Source organism: Hypanus sabinus, unplaced genomic scaffold (genome assembly GCF_030144855.1).
Source record: "Hypanus sabinus isolate sHypSab1 unplaced genomic scaffold, sHypSab1.hap1 scaffold_88, whole genome shotgun sequence".
NCBI classification, from domain to species: Eukaryota; Metazoa; Chordata; class Chondrichthyes; order Myliobatiformes; family Dasyatidae; genus Hypanus; species Hypanus sabinus.
The window spans coordinates 171,731-191,410 of NW_026781732.1; the positions used below are offsets into that span (position 1 = coordinate 171,731).

At 45.9% G+C, this 19,680-nt stretch overlaps 1 protein-coding gene and 1 non-coding gene across 2 annotated transcripts in view; one reads left to right on the forward strand and one right to left on the reverse strand.

Moving 5' to 3' along the window:
- Positions 1-19,680, forward strand: part of LOC132390375 (zinc finger protein 239-like) — a 445,145-nt gene that overhangs the window by 84,601 nt on the left and 340,864 nt on the right. The window lies entirely within an intron of this gene.
- On the reverse strand, positions 16,736-16,808 carry trnav-cac (transfer RNA valine (anticodon CAC)). Its single transcript has one exon. It is a non-coding gene; the product is annotated as a tRNA-Val (tRNA).

Here is a 19,680-nt window from a genome sequence, read left to right on the forward strand (position 1 = left end):
CCTCTCCCCCTCTCTCCCTCTCTCCTGGCCGACTGCCTGTCTGCAGATCGCTCTCTCTCTCTCTCTCTGATGGTTCAGTCCACAGTCAGCGCTGTCAGCCTGTGACTGACGTCATAGTCCCGCCTCCTCACGCCGGCGCTCTTAAAGAAACAGTCACAGTACGGCCGCAGGCTCGAAACAGCTGCAACACAACTTCCCGACTTTTGAACTCACTGCTTCAACTAATAAAGACAACCATGTCATTTGCCCTCTTAACCACCCGATCAATCTGTGCAGTCTCTCTCAGGGAGCGATGAACTTGGAGTCTAAGATCCCTCTGATCATCGACAATGCTCAGGGTTTTGCATTCAACAGTGTACTGTCTCATACATTCGACCTACCGAGCTGCCAAGATGATCATCACTAATCAAATCTCACTGAGATTTCTCAGGTCCTGTTGAATTTATTACCAAGTGCACAAGTACGGGAAGGTACAGGGACAGAGAAACACTGACTTGTTGCAGCATCACAGGCAAGTACTTTCAGATAATACGCGGAACACAAATTATACGATTCTCTGTCAGTAACAATCTGTAAATATGTTTTATGTCATTAACGATATATAAAATACATTGTGTCATGATCAATATTAAAATGTGCATTTTGTGTCAATAACAGTCTTGGAAATGTTGAATTAAACTTTCCCCACGGTCTGCCCCGCTATCCACACGTTTCCATTTCTCCCTCTCGAACTGTCGCTGTTTTTCTGCTTCGTCCCCCTCCAACTTAATTCTCTCCAGTCGCATCTATTCTAGACGTAACTGGACCTCCCCTTTCCCTGCAGGAAAGTGTTCTAACACCTCCGCCTTGAATATCTGCATCGTGACATAATGTTCAGCTATCTTACGTTGTATCTCAGCCTTCGTCATCCCTTTCTTCACCTCCGTGAGTTCCAAGGACTCCAGCATTCCCCACAACTCAGACTTTTTAGCCGTCTTTAAACCCACAGGGTTCGGACTTGACAGACACTCGTCAACATCCATTTCTGTTGCTTGCCTTTCTGGTTTTTCACACAACCAGATCAGATAAGGGAAATCTATCCAGATTCACCGGCACCCCAATTTGCGAATTCAAATCCCGAGACGATGCACCAATTTGTTACGTACCCCGTGACTGGGTTAACAGACCAGCAGGAAAGGAATGATACGTTGGAGTCTGGTGGTACCGTCACTAGAGGAGTTTGTTAGTAAAATAAGCAAAACAGTGTCAATAATGCAAATATACTTATAAAACAGGTTGGCAATAATAAACATAGAAGTGTAGGAATAATAATCAATAATAAGAAACAAGCTCTATCAATGTCTCGGGGTAAGTGAATTGTCATAGAAGAATATAAAGTTCAGTTCAGTTCAGTTCGTGCTGAGGTAGTTGTTGTTGTGTTGCAATGTTGGAGAGAGAGAGAGAGAGAGAGAGAGAGAGAGAGAGAGAGAGAGAGGGAGAGAGAGAGCGAGAGTTGAGCAGCTGCAGCAGGCAAACCTTCCATAGTCTTCTTGTTCCGTTGTACGGTTGGGGGTCATCGGTTATGACCCTTCCGTTCCGGGCTAGACCGTTTTTCTGTGACGGATTCGTCACCCAGGCAAGGGCGGACGCACACAAGTCCCCACCGGTCTGCCTTCATCCACCGTGCTCCGGACCGATTCTCCTGAACCGATCCTTCAGTCCCCCACCTTCCTGTGGGTGCCCAACACTCTTTCAGTGTCCACTGGTCTGTCTATCTGTGTCTCCGCAGACCCGTCGTTTAACTCCCCTTGATGGTGTATCAGCCGTCCATCAACTCAAATGACCATGTCCATCAAACTCGGCCACTCCCTGCTGTCTCAGCAAGAATGTTAACGAGCAAAGAAGTGTCCTTGTAGCAAATGATTGTTTACCTTTCCATCAGTGAAGAAGCCATAATACTTAAATCATTTGTCTCTCTCTTATCTGTAGCAGTTGCCTCTACCCCTGTTCTTCATCTCTCTCTCTCTCATTAGCAGCATAGTTCCCGGGGGGGGGGGGGGGGGTCAGCTCTGGACCACATTTCCATTTGGTTTGTTCAGCACAAGTAGCAATTGTCCTTCGATACAGACGAATGCCATCGTCATCTTATGGTCTTATTGGTCAGTTATAAAGAAGCCAGTGCAGCCTTTCGGTTTTATTAGACGTTTGCAAAGATTCGGCACGTCATCTAACAAAATTATGTTTGATACGCGGTGGAGTGTATATGATACTCAGGTTCATCAGCAATTTGTATCGCTCAAACCTCAGGACCCAACAACTATCCCTACTGCCCGCTACTAGTAACAGACTTATAAATCAGTCCCCGACTTCTCAATCGGTTTTCATTAGTCTCCGTTCCACGGGCAGACAGCAAAATCGCTCTTCCCCGAATCATCTTGTGCTTGCAGCGTTGGAGGAGATCTTCGGCCGCAGGAAACCTAACCTGGGATTCTTATTCCAAAAGGAGAGGCAGTCGGTAAACAAATTAGCACCTAAATGGTGAAATCCCCTGCGCCGAATGTTGGAAGGTGTTGAGGGCGACTACCCCCGGGACACTGGTCAGATACAGTGTGGAGCTTTATTCATCACCCCCAAAGTGTGTCCCCAAACGGGAAATGTTAGGGAGTTGTGGTTACTGTGTACGATATGCTCAGCAACGGAGAGACTTGTCACCTGATCCGGTTCATTGTGTGATACCAAACCCCACATGGTCACTCCGGGGTGGGAGAGCGGGGAAGGAGTGTGGTATCCATGGAATACTTCCAATAGTGTGATTGTTCCTGACCTGCTACAGAGGCTTGTGGGTCTGCAAATTAAAACCGAACAGGTGTCATTCACCAGTCTTCGTTTAACATGACAATAATACTTATGGATAGACCGCTCAAATGAGAATTTTTTTCCCCAAAAAAAATCATGGCATTTCACCATCGATTGCAAAGGATGACAGATTGGTTATTTCCCTCCTTCAGGTGTCTCCATTACGGGAATGAACAGAACTGTTGCCGCTCCAGTGGTACATCACTGGCCACACTGGTATCATCACTGCTTACTCGGACCTGTCAGCAACCACACAGATAATGTCCCTGCTTGTCCGGTTCCCTCTGTAACGCAATGTTATTGGGTCTCACTGCTGGACACAGAGAGAATGTCACTGCATATTCAGTATCCCCTCGGCAAAATTTGTACTTTCGTAGCTCGTCCAGTCTGTTGATGGACATAGCGAAAATATCCCTCTTTATAAACATGTTCCTCAACGCAATCACACTGTCAGCGATGATGCCCAGTCATCTGATCACACTGACACTCGGTATTGGCACACGTTGGTCATGAAATTATTGGTCATTCCCGCTCCGTTGACAGCGAATAAAAATGCTGGCAATGCCAAAACTCACAAACTGCAGAATCAATACTTCAAAACTACAGCCATACATGGAACTCGTGATCGGCTGCAAAGAAGGAGATGACAGGCAGAATTTCCATCCCGTGGAACGTGTCGATTTCGATTGGAGTTTACCGGTAATACAGTTTAGAGGCAGAGGTGTGAGGACAATGTACCAACGATCGACCAAAATGACAGCAGAAAATAAAGACGTTGAACTTGCATTTTGTTACTATTTTAAAGAATGACCAGGTGGTTAGCGAAAATACTCTTTTTCTTTGTGTCATCATATTGGGCGGTGCTTATATTTCGAGGCCACCAGAGAAAGAGAGTGATTTTCCGGCATATTTTTATTTTTGTATATCTAAATGAAATTCGGTGTTATTCATTTATTTTCAAGACGTCTTACGCTCAAATATTTGCGGGCTCTGGGCTCGATGCAAACCCCGGCATTATTCAGTGGATAAAGAACATAATTTAAGAAAATAGATGCGCCTTGTTGCTGATAATGGAACCATCGGAGAACATTAGAATATCGAGACGACATCATTTACAACTTTCACCCATGTTTACTAGACGATTAATACAGTTAACATTTGAACAAATGTATATTGTATGCTGCGAATAAATATACAAGTTTTTGTGATTCCAAACAGGATGTGTAGCAACAACATCAAGGGAGAATTGTTGCACAATCCTAATCAGATTAATTACAGTCAAGAAGCGACGTAGTTAATTCCTTATAGTATGGATACGTAGAACAAGCGAACAGATTTATTTTAGGAACATAGAAACGAAAAAACTACAGCATCACAAAGTTGTGCCGAACATATCCCGTTAGAAATTACTAGTCTTACCCATAGCCCTCCGTTTCTCTAAGCTCCACGTACCTATCTAAATAACCATATAACCATATAACAATCACAGCACGGAAACAGGCCATCTCGGCCCTCCTAGTCCGTGCCGAACTCTTAATCTCACCTAGTCCCACCTACCCGCACTCAGCCCATAACCCTCCACTCCTTTCCTGTCCATAGACCTATCCAATTTTACCTTAAATGACACAACTGATCTGGCCTCTACTACTTCTACAGGAAGCTCATTCCACACAGCTATTACTCTCTGAGTAAAGAAATAGCCCCTCGTGTTTCCCTTAAACTTCTGCCCCCTAACTCTCAAATCATGTCCTCTCGTTTGAATCTCCCCTACTCTCAATGGAAACAGCCTATTCACGTCAACTCTATCTATCCCTCTCAAAATTTTAAATACCTCGATCAAATCCCCCCTCAACCTTCTACCGTCCAATGAATAGAGACCTAACTTGTTCAACCTTTCTCTGTAACTTAAGTGCTGAAACCCAGGTAATATCCAAGTAAATCGTCTCTGCACTCTCTCTAATTTATTGATATCTTTCCTATAATTCGGTGACCAGAACTGCACACAATATTCTAAATTTGGCCTTACCAATGCCTTGTACAATTTTAACATTACATCCCAACTTCTGTACTCAATGCTTTGATTTATAAAGGCCAGCGTTCCAAAAGCCTTCTTCACCACCCTATATACATGAGACTCCACCTTCAGGGAACTATGCACTGTTATTCCTAGATCTCTCTGTTCCTCTGCATTCCTCAATGCTCTACCATTTACCCTGTAAGTTCTATTTGGATTATTCCTGCCAAAATGTAGAACCTCACACTACTCAGCATTAAACTCAATCTGCCAACGTTCAGCCCATTCCTCTAACCGGCATAAATCTCCCTGCAAGCTTTGAAAACCCACCTCATTATCCACAACACCTCCTACCTTAGTATCATCGGCATACTTACTAATCCAATTTACCACCCCATCATCCAGATCATGTATGTATATTACAAACAAATAATGTCTCTTCAAAGACCCTATCTCCACCACCGTTGCCGGCAGCCTATTCCACGCACTCACCACTCTCTGCGAAACAAATCTTATCCCTGACATCTCCTCTGTACCCACACCCCAGCGCCTTAAAACTGTGCCCTCTTGTGCAGCCATTTCGGCCCCGGGAAAAAAGCCTCTGACTATCCACACGATCAATGCATTTCATCATCGTTCACACCTCTATCAGGTCACCTCTCATCCTCCATCGTTTCAAGGTAAACAGGCTGAGTTCGCTCAACCTATTCTCATAAGGGATGCTCCCGATCCAGGCAACATCCTTGCAAATTTCCTCTTCAGCCTTTCCACATCTTTCCTGTAGTGAGGCGACCAGAACTGAGCACAAAACTCAAAGTGGGTTTTTACCGGTGTCCAATTGAGCTTCAACATTACCTCTCGGGTCCTAAATTCAGTTCGACGGTTGATGAAGGTCAATACACCGTATGCATACTTAGCCTGAGAGTCTACCTGCACAGCTGGACTCGGATCCCAAGATCCCTCTGATCCTTCATGCTACAAAGAGTCTTACTATTAATACTATATTCTGCCAACATATTTGACCTACCAAAATAAACCACTTCACACTTATCTGGGTTGGACTCCATCTGCCACTTCTCAGCCCAGTTTTGCATCCTATCAACGTCCTGCTGTAACCTCTGACAGGCCTCCACAGTATCCACAACACCCCCAACCTATGCGTCATAAGCAAATTTACTAACCTATCCCTCCACTTCATCATCCAGGTCATTTATAAAAATCACAAAGAGTAAGAGTCCCAGAACAGATCCCTGAGGCACCTCACTGATCACCGACCTCCATGCATTTTGTGAAAGATCTTGAAATAATTTGTAAATATTGCTGTAATTAGAGAAAATGAATAGAATAAAGTGGTCTCTGCAGATGGGGATTGAAGTGAAACACAATTTGATGAAGGTGCTTAAACTGTCCAGCAAGCGCACTCACCCACATCTGTCTGATTGTCTGGAGTATCACTACCTGGACAGGGATAACACGACAGCTGACATAAAGCCGACACCCTGACTGTACTATTGAACTGTTTGAATGATTACGTGTCTGGTTTATTGCTCATATAGATACTTCCGTTATATAAGTTGAATGGTCTGCACCGCGCTTTGATTAACACGTCACTTGCCACTCTGATGTTATCACTGCTGCTGCTGCTGCTGAAGATGATGATGATGATGATGAGCTGAGATGATGATATCATTTCTGGCAAAGATGACGGCGTCATTACTAATCCACGCCCATTGTTGACCATTATGATAATGTTTTCTCCTGCACAGTCGCTGACCAAAGTGATGATGTCACAGCGTACGCTGGTCATTCACCGAAATGCAGTCCTAAGAATCCATATTTTAAATTTATCCTCTTTGTAGAATATTCAGCTAGTGATTTATACAAATCAGTGAACGATCGTTGCAGTCAGCTGATCGTCCATGAGCTAGATCAAAGAGATCAACTAAGTTCATACCTGTATTTTAGGCATTTCTGTTTTTCGTTGTTGTCTTCGAAGGCTTTACTTCTCGGCATTCGCATTGGCATTACTGCCGCAAGCGATAGCGCAAATAACAGCTCAAGTAAGAGTTAGGCTTGGAGATGTCATCGGGAGCAGAATTGGTAGGATCCCCGCAACGAACGACGGCCGATCATTAACGTTCCAGGATATTCCGGATCCATTCGATGGAAATCATCGTTGAGCGAAGGATCCAAGATGCAACAACGGCACCCAATAAACACCATCCCTTGTATTTGATCATCCAACAACCTGTGAGTCGTGTACACTGGAGCACATTTAACCGTCCGGGGTTCCGGAGGTGCAGAATCGGGTAGGTTGGGCCGTCTTGGGGTAGACAGCTGGCTTGGGGTAGACCTTGAGGTTGTTAGGTGTGATCTTGAGGGACGGTGCCGGCTGGAGACGGTAAGTGACTGGGATGATGCGTTGGATTATCTTCAAACCGGAGAGAGAAAGTAGTTGTGCAGGGGCGGATATCAAGTGGACAGCCAGACAATTCCTGAAGCCTGTTAGGTCTAGATGGGCGGCAGAGCAATTGTCATGGCGGCAGTAGGCATAGATGGCGGCTGGAATGGCCCTCCATGTCCTCATCGAAGTACTGAGCAGCAGCGTACCAGGACTCTGGCTAACGGAACCTCCAACGCGGGCTCCTCCGCAGGGAACAGCGGAGGCTGGTAGCCAGGAAGACATCAAAGGGTGATATACAAGTTTCAGAGTAGGCGAATAGCCTGTGGGACTGCTCGGTGAAGGGAACATACTTCTTCCATGTGAAAGGTCAGAGACGGTATATCATTGAGAAACGCATGCAATTGCTGATTTGTTCATTCTGACTGACCGTTAAATGGCCGGTTTGAACGACTGATCTACCACTCTCATGACCACGTGGCCCCATCAGAAGGTGCTAATCCCATTATGAAATCCATGGCGATGAGTGAGTTTGAGCGTCGAGGTACTGCTGGGCACCGCAGGAGGTAACAGAGCCGCTGGTTGGACACACTGAAGGCAGAGATCGATGAACTGACGTACATCTGCGATGATGGAAGGTTACGAGAGCCGGCGACGTATGCTCTAGAGTAAATCGAGAATACGTGGCGAAGTTAAGGAGGCTCTAAACGGCGAATCATTTGCTTGCATCTTCGGAAACAGTTCTATTTCCATCTTTAATGTCTTTATTCTTTTCCTTTCAGAATATTTTGAAGACCCTGTCGTGGAGTTACACGCTGACTTCGGTTCTTCGAGGAATGGGACCCGTTCTCGGCGTTTCAGGGCTGACCGTTTCTCAAAAGACGCCGACAGGAATTAGTCCTGTTTATTTATTCTCCTTGCTTCCTGCTATTCAGCCAATCTTCTATGCACCATAGCATCTTTCAGTAATACCTATGGCGTTCTACCTTCTTTAGCACTCTCGTGTGTGGCACCTTGTAAAAGGCTTTCTGAAAATCCAATGAAACAACATCCATTGATCTCCGTTTATCTCATCTGCCTTTTATTGTTGACAAAGAATTCCAACAGCTTTCAGGCCGGACTTTCCGTAATTCGGCCGATTTTATTATGTGTCTCCATGTCACCGAGACCTCATCCTTCATAAAGGTTCGTCTTTTCAACTTCTGAGGTCAGGCTACCTGCCGTATAATGTTCTGTCTATTGACTATCTCTCTTCGTAACAAGTTATGTGGATTGACATTTCCTATATTCTAGTGATGTGGACTATTCCAAATTCCAATTGGTATTGAAAGTTCGCCGCTAATGCTTCCACAGTCTGGCAGATCCCTGTTTCGGAATACTAATGTCCAGATGACAAATTTAATTCCACATCTGTCAGCCTCCCAGGCTCCTTCTCCTCAGTAATAGCAACTTCTATGGCTTGATAGTCTCGTTCGACTGGCATACTGCTGGCGTCTCTCACGGTGGGAAAAGACAGGAGTTATTGAATTCGTCCGCTATTTCTTAGTTTCCTCATTCAGAGGAACGAGAGTTTATGTTGGTTATTGCATTAACAGAAACATACAAACGCCATATTTCTATTGTTGTCGCCTGTAACCGAAGCAATGTCTGGAGTGAAACAGAGCAAACCATGATGTTACACCTTTGATGACGAAATCGATGGACGGCAAAGCCTTGGAATGGACCAGATGAGCAACAATCATGAAACCGAGGGATGAGCCGGAGAGCGTTTCCCAACAATGTTCACTGACTTCTCGAATCGTCTTTGAGATTTTGCAATTTTGTGTCAAGCTACCCACACCTCATCACAATTGGGATTTCACTTGAATGAAATCATGTTTATTTTTACCCTATCTGTTGGGCAATAAAACGTCAGCCTTGTGCAGCATTGAATATTCAATGTGCTGGATCGAGTATAAATGAATGACCGTGGAGATTCATCAGCTCAGAGTTTCTTCAGCGAGATCGCGGGCGGCTGGAAGACAGGCTGAATCTCACACGGCATGATTGAAACATTTTACCGTGTGAGAAAGATATATTACCTGATCGTTTCCGTTATCGGTGTTCCTGGTAAGGACAGAGGCGAACTAACATTTGCAGATTTGTGTGCACAGTACTTGGACTCGGTCAATTACCGACAGCGTTGTGATGCCGGTGTATCAGTGAGTGCGGTGCAGACACTGCGGCCAAACTGCATGTTCGTTCAGCAGTCCCCTTGCAGTGCTCTCGGCTGAAAATAAACCGGTAGCTTAAAGAGATGTAGAGCGGTAGATTTGGGAAGTGGATTCATGCAAGACAGTTTTGAGTTATCAATGGAAATTCGCTGGCAAAGTAAACTCCAATAGTCCATCGTGACCGGTACCTTTACGGCCTCGTTGGTGTTATTTCGTATTGATCAAGCAATGTGCTTCAAATTCAATTTTAAATGTATTGCGCTGTTTTTAAGGAATTGCTGCAAGTTTGAATGGAACGGGTAAAGCAAATCACCGGCGGGATTCAGGGGAGACCGGTAAACATCGTTTGTGATTCAAACTCTGAAACACCGGGAGCATAGAAAATTCAAATCAGGGTCTGTGGGTGTTTTACTGTAACAGGGTTAGTTTGCATATTCTATTTTTCGTGTAGTGGGGTGGGAGTTAAGAGCCAAACCAGCGGTGTTTGTTAAAGGTCAGACGGTCTGTGTTACATGTGATACTCGGCTCAGAAAAGAAAGTAATTTAGAATAATCTGCAGTGTTTTGAGGCAAACTCCAAAGGAGAAACTGCTGCGAAGCATCTACATTGGCGTTGCTTCAGAAATTAGATGCTTTACCCACCAAATGAAAGATGTCTAAAAAGTCCAGAATATTTAAAAAACGAAACTGGGAATTTTCTGATACAATGAGAAGGAACCGCGGATAAGAGCAGTTGTAGAATTTAAAAGAAGGGAGCCTGTGGGTGGGGGAGAAAGGAGAGTCGAGGAGGAGACGAAGACATGCGAACAGGTGAAATCAACGCTTTGAATTTTGTAAATCGTCCGAGGCGGAGGGAGAGGGACTTCGCCGTATGGAGAAGGTGTCAGGAAAGGGGGATCTGAACACAACCCCTGAGAAAGTTGCCGAGGTATCCAGCCTTTACACATCAGTCGAAAAACTGATGGCAGGAGATTTATATTTATTTCTCCAACGCACACTCAGCGATCAGTTGACAATGCATCCTTCCCAAACTTAGCTCTTTATCCAGTACAGAAAACTGTTACCTTTCACCCAGCAGGCACGCGTGTGTGGCATCTGCGTCTCCCGCTTTGCAACCTTTAAACCTCCAGAAATGAATAGAGTCCAAAGTTCCAGCTTGTCTCTGCCCTGAGACCCACGGAACGGACACACAGTAATTCACTCTTTCTTTTTGTTGTTCCCTCAGTGAATTTAGTGGCGATTGCGATCCTGTCCCGGGGAAAGTGCGGCATCTCTGCCTGCACCACTCGCTACCTGGTAGCCATGGCGACGGCGGATCTACTAACCATAATCTTTGAGGTCATATTTTGGCGAGTCAGTTATTATTACTTCCCCGGGACTTTCCTGGACATCACCCCCGTGTGCAGTGTGATCTCCGCCTTGGGAGAGGCAGCCACCGACTTTTCTGTCTGGTTCACCGTCAGCTTTACGTTTGATCGGTTTGTCGCCATCTGTTGTCAGAATCAGAAAGCAAAATATTGCACCGGGAAAACTGCCGCTGTGGTTCTGACAACAACCGGCGTCCTGCTCTTTTTTAAGGATGTGCCCTACTTCTTTCGATATCGTCCTGTGAAAGTGATCGACAATATACCCTGGGACTGTATTACAAAGCCGGGCTACTATACGGACCCCGGGTGGGTGGGATTTAGATGCTTTTCTATCGTTCTGACGCCGTTACTCCCATTCGTGTTAATACTACTGTTCAACGCTCTGACAGTCAGACACATTTTGGTGACTAGTCGCGTCCGTAAGGGGCTGAGGGGTCAAAGCAAGGCGGAGAACCGCAGTGACCCGGAGATGGAGAGCAGGAGGAGGTCTGTGATCTTACTTCTCACCATCTCCGGGAGCTTCATCATCCTGTGGTCGGTGAACGTTGCCGAATTCCTTTATTACACCATCGCCGGATTGGATCAGAATAATTACAATGATTCGGAATACATATTTGAACACTCTGGACACATACTGCTGGTGTTCAGTTGCTGCACAAACACTTTTATTTATGGAATAACTCAGAACAAGTTTAGAGAGCAGTTCATCCGCTCATGTCAATTATTCAACTAATTAATAAACAAGCTATTTAAGTTCCTCTCAGAGGCAATCGCAGTGTTTTCCATCTGCACACTGTAGAACGGGCTGTCACAGGAGAGTGGGGTTGTAGGGAGCATAAAACCGGTTTCGTGCCCGAGAGACACAGCACGGGAAAAGACCCACAGCCAGCGACGCCAACCCCCTACCAGTTATTAAACTCATTAAATTTATTTTCCTCATTTTCCCCATGTTCCCGCTCTCCTTACCGCCATCCTTCTTTTAATAATGTATCCCTCATCACAGCGTAAATACGCAACGCTCAACTGACCTACAAAGCCGTTGCATCTCGGCGACGGAAAGGAAACGATTCTCCGAGCGGAAATACTGCCGTCATCCGGAGATGGGGCGGAATTCACTGAGCGCCCGGAGATCAGATCGGGACCGGCTCGGATTGCGCAGATTGAGCAGGCAGCACCGCAGAGAGAGATAGCTGATGGTATCCAACATCCGCACGTCTCTCAGTTCTCAGTCCGCTGGCAATATCCACGTCTACCCATATCCTAACTTCAACTGTCGAGTTTACCTGTGTTCAGTGCGATGGTATGAAATTTTAGATGTGTTCTGCTCACAATATTCTGCTCAAAGTCGAATTATCATCTGAAGCGAGTCAATTTCTAAAGGTTATTGCCTGAATTTATGAGGAAGGAACCTGTCTTCTTTGTTTCCCTGGGTGTATTTTAATCAATAACAAAGAGGTGTAATGACCGCAATGTAGCAGAAGCCACCGATAGGCAATTTGGTAAGGCTGTGTGTGAAGGCCCGATGGTTGATTCAGACAATCTATTGACATGGGATAAAACAATTAATCCACAGGATATCGGAATAGAAGTAGACCATTCGTTCCATCGAATTATTTCACCTATCCTTTAGTGGGTGATCTGTTCCTCAACCTCGATCTCCTTCCTCCCATAAGCCATTAGCACCCTCTCCAATCAAAATATTTAAACCCTTTTCTTCACTAGACTCAGTGACTTGTTCTCCACACCTTCCGAGGCAGCAAATTCGAGTCCTCTGGAAATGAGTTCCCGCATTGCATTTGCCTTCATAACTCCGAAATACCCTGTAAATTAGCCTTCAGGGAATCTAGAACAAACATCCAAAATTCCTTATGTATTTATCACTTCTGAATTTTCTTCAGTTAGAAACGTTTCGACACATTAACCTTTCGTTCCGAAGTGTATCCCTCACACCTCCATACACTGAATTCCACCTGCACTTTGCTCACTCTGTCAAGCTCACTGCATGTCAGCGATACTACTTCTCTCTGCAGGTAAATCCTGCCAGTCCGAACCCCATCCATTCGCCGACTCTCTACTGCTGTAAAGCTGTCCAACCAGTCGTTCCCTGGCTTGTATCTTGCTTCCCTTATATAAGGACACAACATTAGCTGTCTCCCGCACTTTCAATACATTAGGTTCTGATAAGGATTGGACAAGGATGGACCTCCACGGGAGGTTTGTGGGATAGATGGCAGGAATGTTATACCAGGGCACACAAATCCCTGAAATACCCGGCAAGGAGAATTGATTCCAAACAATTTCTTTATTGTTTATTACAGAATATCAGTCCGGTGCTTCCGCTCCTTCCCCACGCCCATCCGCTTTTCCCTGGAATCCCCTCTCACCCTGCCCCCCTCCCCACTCTCAGACTACAATTGAAATCAACGTATGAAACAGGTTTATCATCACACACATATGCCATGATTTATTTTCGGCAGCAGTACAGTGCGAATATAAAATTACTACAGTACGGTGCAAAAGTCGGTGGCACCCTATGTGCATATGCTCAAGAATTTTGTACAGTATTTTAAAGGCAGTATTTCACGGTTCTCTTTTATAATTTTAAAAAAAGGAATATTCATGGATCTGCTAAAGTGCTGCCATGACCCTTTTACGTCACAAGGACCTATTTTGATCCATCTGGACTTCTGGACATATCTTTATTTCTTCCATGACCATTGCCAAATGAACTGCCCTAATTTTGTCGTCACTGCCCTTGACTCGAACACGAACATACTTCCACTGTTTTCCTAAAGGCTGCACACTTTTCCGGCGTCATTTGCGATTTCCTACCCCATGCCACCTAAACTATGGTCCGCGCATTTAAGGTCTTAGACTTCAATGTCTGCAGTCAGTTCTATCTGTTCTGTCTAAACAACTGTAAACCAGGAGAGTGATGGCCATCGGTCCCAAGCAACTTCCACGCTAACACATCAGCCAATCGAACAAACTCATTCCTTCAACGGTGATCGAATTCATCCATTTGACTTTTAGTATCATTTTTATTTAAACTCACAAAGCATTCCTGGGAGCAATGAACGCACTTCAGCCAATCGAAGTTGTTGACGCTTGGGCAGTCCCGCGCAGTATTTCGGAGATTAAATTCATCAAGTATTACACCCTATTATTTTTAATGTATCCTCCCCTTACCTCCCTATATACATCTATCTCTACATCCTGCTAATGATTGGGCGTCCTGTTGTGTTTTTTTGTACCTTAGGCCATTACATCTAAATAAACAGTTTGCTCGTAGTATTGAGATTTACAACAATATTCATGAGCAGACGGTTCTCGGGATCCAAGTTCACACCGCATTGAAAACGGCTGCACATGTTGGTAGGGTGGTAGAGAAGGCGCTGTGGGATGATTGCATTTATCAGTCGATGAATCGACTATTAGGGAATCGACAAATTTCTGACGATTCATTATAAAATTATCATTAGGCTACATGTGGAATTTTGCATTGAGGTCTGGCCTCTGTATTTCAGTCAGGAGTCTGATAACGGCGCCGGTGATGTTTTCCAGATGATGCCTGCATTAAAAACATGCGCTTTCGGCGATTTTGGACAAAATTAGGTTTCGTTTTTTTGTATAACCGAGTGGATTTATAGATTTATGAGATTCAGAGTCATAGTTAGACCAGAGAGTCAGTATCAGTCCGACAGGTTTGAAATGACTATCACCAGTGTGCATGCATTGAGGTTTGTAGGAGGAAATTTCAGAGGTAATTTATGTCTCTCATTCCTCGGTGCCCTCGTCTGTTTTTCGTGGATGTCAACGGACAGTAAGATTTTCCGATTGTATACTGTAGACATTCTCTGATATTTAACCGGAACCCCTTGAACCATTTTGTTAAATATTCTGAAATGTGTTCTGCATTTACTTATTTATCCTTCCCCGTTTGGGATTCTCGTTTCCCTTGACCCAGTTCCGAGATCAGCGCGCATGAAACTATTGATACAAAACACCGCACCAGACATGCTGAAGGGAATGGAAAAGGGAAGCCAATGCAAAACAAGGCTGGAGAACAGTGTGATTCATCAGGGCTGGTACAGTCCTAATCGGAAAAAAGAGACTAAACCGGCGAATGAGAGACAATCTTATGACTAGTGACTAGAGATGGGCGACGTGGACTCATGATATATCGAGGCAAGGGTACAGAGGCAGTTCGCTTCGCATAACGATAGTAAAATTCGGGACGTCGGAGTTTAATTCCGGCTTCCTCCGTGAGGAAAATTATATGTTCCTTCCTATTCGGCACGGGATCCTCGGGAGTCTCTGATTTTCTCTCACAATAAAAAGACTTACCTCTTATTAGGTTCATTGATAATTCTAAATGTCCCAGTGGTTAGGCCAGGGTTAATAGGTTGGTTAATAGGTTGGCCAGGGTTAATAGGTTGGTTGCTGGACAAAACGGTCTCAGGGGTGACGTTATATAAGATTTGGTGAGGCCTAATTTGAGTATCGTGCGCAGATTCGGTTACTTTTCTACAGGAAAGGTATACACGAGGTTCAATGAGTACAACAACATTTCACAAAGATATTGACTCGCATGGAATTATTGATTATAAGGAAAGTTTCAATCGGTTAGGACTGCATTCTTTGCAAAGTAGAAGTTGGAGAGGAGATTTGGCAGAGGTATTGAAAATCATGAGGGCACAGATGCGGCAAATACAAAAAAAAGTTTTCTCCACTATGGTTCGTGGGAACTATAAACAGATGTGATGGGGTAAATTTGAAAGATAAGAAGTTCAAGGGGGAAGAAGTGGGGGATGTTCTTCACTCAGAGGATCGCGAGGGTGTGGAATGAGCTGCCGGCACAAGTGGTGTATACATGCTCGATCTCAACGTTTGAAAATTTCGGATAGGTACATGGATAGTAGAGATGTTCCCGGTGCATGTTAATCAGAGTAGGCAGTCTGAATACTTCCGGCACGGCCTTGTTTTTACATTGTTACTTCTCCATGAATGATGTTATCGGCACAAGAAAGTGGGGTAAAATTAGAGGAGTAACAGGAAAATCATCGCGAAGTTTATATTAGAATCCAAATCTCTGCGGTATTGATAAACGCGAGAAGGTAACCGAAGATTAATATAATGCCGTAAATACCAGGCGCTCGCAGATTCGAGTCCTGAATAATTTGGGTGTTGATGTTACCAACTGTTTTTACCGCGGCTTAAACGGTAAGAAGCACAAATATTTGCGCGGCTGACGTGGGGTGGTTGTGGTGCTGCTCGCGACAGAGTAAACAAAGAAAAACAGAGAGATTGAATGCGTGTGTGTGTGTGGGTGGGTGAGAGAGAGAGAGAGAGAGAGAGAGAGAGAGAGAGAGAGAGAGAGAGAGAGAGGAGAGGCAGACGGAAAAGGTGGAACCTAGAAGACCGTGGCGGAGAATTTGAACAGAGAGTCTGTATGGTGGGACTAGGAAGGGGTGGAATACAGGGGGGAGGAAAAAGAAAGCAATTTAACATGTTAAAGTAGGTTTAAAATTTTGCAGCACACGGTTATTCTTCCTGATGTTAGTCTCAATGACAACATTTGAGATGTGAGCTCCGTTGAAACCTCAATGCATCCTCATACGACAATACATGACAATAGCTTTGAAGGCTAATTCTCCCGTTACGCAGTGTACGTTATCCACGAACCTCCTTAGGTTTAAATCCGTTTATATTCTCCTGGAAATTATATATAATTTCTATTAATTTTTCTTTCTTTAAGTTACCTTTGGCAGGTTTGAAATACAATGCGCTACTGCTAGAAAAGCAAATGTTCATTATATTTACACCTGGATGCCCATGACAGTAAACTTGAACACAAACTGAAAAGTTGAGTCTCAAGTTCATTTGAAGCACTGAAACCCAAACAATGTTTCTGCCCAGGATTGAACTGGGGACCTTTCGCGTGTGAAGCGAATGTGATAACCACTACACCACAGAAACCGTGCAAAGCGCTCAGTGCTTTGCGCTCTTGAGCAATGACCCGAGGCACCCCCTCCCCGCCCTGCTCTGAAGTACAGCAATAAGAACAAAACATTGCCCACTGTTACTTCCCGTTTTCAGTAACACGTATTAAATAGTTTAGGACTTTATTCCCTAGAATATGGGTATAGGTAGAGTGTTACAAAGACGTGGCTGTGGAACGAACCTAAGGGCTGAACACGGGCGTGGAATGGGTGACAAGGCAGTGTTTACCCGGGGTCTTGGTTTCAGTACAGAATTCAGAAACGATGCTCGACTTAGAACTGATCGTCCTAAGAACCATGGGGTGAGGTTACTCAAACACGAGTCAACCATCGAACTGGCAGCTCCTTGTTGTGGTCACGGGATTTTTACCCTGCATTTGCTGATGGAAAGCAGGTGTTCGTAGTTATTGGAACCTGGGAATGATTGGGAACTAAACGAGGTGATTGAGCCACAACTCCTGAGGAACATAGCCAGGAAGGCGATTGCCAGAAGAGATCTAGACAGAAACCCACCACCCCCACCCCCCGCCAACAGGAGCCTCCCGGCGATCCTCCAGGCCTGTCTGGATGGTTCCGATTAAAGTCCTGGATGAGGGAAGTGTCTCGGGGAAAGGAGCGGGGGAACCAGGAGCTCTCTACAGGACCGTACCTTTCCAAGTCCACCAGGTATTGGAGACACCTGCCGGACGGCGCACATCAGTAGTCGTCGTTCAGTGTATGCCGGATTGTTGTCGATGAGACGGACAGGTGGAGGAGTCTCAGCCGGGGGACACATGGGGCTGACGGAGACTGGTTTTCACTAAGACACATGAAAAGTTGGGTGAATGCGCATGGACCTTGCAATTTCAGGCGGACCGCTGTGGGATTGATAACCTTTTCAGCCTTGAATGGTCCCAGGAAGCGGGGGGCGAATTTCCTATGTTCTCTTTTGAGCGGGATGCCCTTGCAGGAAAGCCACACCATCTGCCCAGGTTGAAAGCTCCGGTGCCGGAGTCCGGTGTCGGTTGGCTGTTTTCTTATGTTGATTTGTTGATCTGAGTAGGGCCGCGCGTGTTTTCTCCCAAAACTTACGGCACAGATCAATATGGTCCCGAAACGACGGTACCGCAATCTGTTCTTCTTGCGCAGGGAACATCGGGGCTTGGTACCCAAGGGATCACTGGAACGGAAACCTCCCAATGGCAGAGCTCACCAGAGAGTTGTGGGCGTACTCAACCCACGGGAGGTGATGGCTCCAGATCTTGGTTGATCCGTTCCGTCTGCCCGTTCGACTGGGGGTGGAAGCCGGATGACAGGCTGGCCGATGCACCTAAGGCCTGACAGAAGGCCTTCCATAGCTGCGAGATGAACTGGGCACCTCGATCGGAGACGATGTCCGCCGGGATTCGTGGAGGCGGAAGACGAGAAGATCTGCGGTTTCTTTAGAGGAAGGGAGTTCAGGGAGGGCCACAAAGCGCACCTCCTTGTAGAATCGGTCTACCACAATGAAGACAGCTGTGTTTCCTTTGGAGGGGGGTCGACCGGTGAAGAGGTCTAGGGCGATGTGTGACAGGGGACGACCAGGAACAGGTAGAAGACGAAGAAGACCCGCGGGTGGTCGATGAGAGAACTTTCCCCGGGCTCAGACGGAACAAGCCGAGACATAAAAACGGGTGCCCCCTCCGTGGACGGCACCCAAAAGAGCTTCCTCAGGTGAGCCAGGATCCGATCACTCCCGGGGTGTCAGGTGAACCGGTATGTGTGCCCCCATTGGAGAACCTGAGGCCTGACGGAGACCGGCACGTACAGGCGATCGCCGGATCCGTTAACAGGGTCCGATCACTCCCGGGGTGGCAGGTGAACCGGGATGTGTGCCCCCATTGGAGAACCTGAGACCCGATGGAGACCGGCAAGGACAGGCCATCGCCGGGTGCATTCCCATGGTCGGGGTCGTCCCGCTAGGCTTCCTTTACCTTAGCCTCGATCTCCCAAGTGAGGGTGGCCTCACCCAGGATGGTGGGAGGATCGTCTCGGGAATGGAGGTGTCATCCTTGGAGTCATGCTGACGGGATTGCGCGTCCGGCTTCCCGATCTTGGATCCTGGACGATACGTGAGGGTAAACTTGAACCGCCCAAAGAGCAATGGCCAACGGGACTGGCAGGAGTTCAATCGGTTGCCGGTCAGAATATGCCCCAGGGTCTTATGATCAGACACTCTCGCAGAATAAACTCAGGGACCATAACTGTCTTCGAACCCGTCACTCGCAGAAATGAAAACAGGGACGATAATAGTCCTCGACCCTGTTACTCGCAGAAAAGAACGGCGACCCAAGTCTGGAGCGGGCCAGGTGGATTGGAAAGGGGCACTAGCATGGTTGAGAGAAAATCCACAATGGTTGGTGTTTTACGGGTTAATGGGAAAGGTGCATCCTAAATAAGAATAAATATTGGAAAGGGCGGATGAGGCAACCATGGCTGATACCAGAAAGTAAAGACAGCATAAAGCCAAAAGTGAGGGTTTATAATGTAGCAAGCATTAGAGGGAAGCCGGAGGTTTGGGACGCTTTCAAAACTGGCCAATACTGGAGAAAATACCTCTGTTCAGACATATGAATATTAAAAGGGATGCGAGTGTGGGTATCAGAAAGCTGGAAAATGACGCGGAAGAAGCAGTAATGGGAGGAAAAGAAAAGGGACGGACTGAATGAATATTTTTCGCCAGGCTGCTCTGTGGAAGACGCCAGCATAATGGCAGGCAGCGAGAAACACGTGTCAGAGGGCATCAGTGAGAGTGGATGTTATCACCTGGAGAAGGTGCCCGTGAAGCTGAAAGGACAGAAGTTAGATGTCATCGGGACCAGTTGGACTAC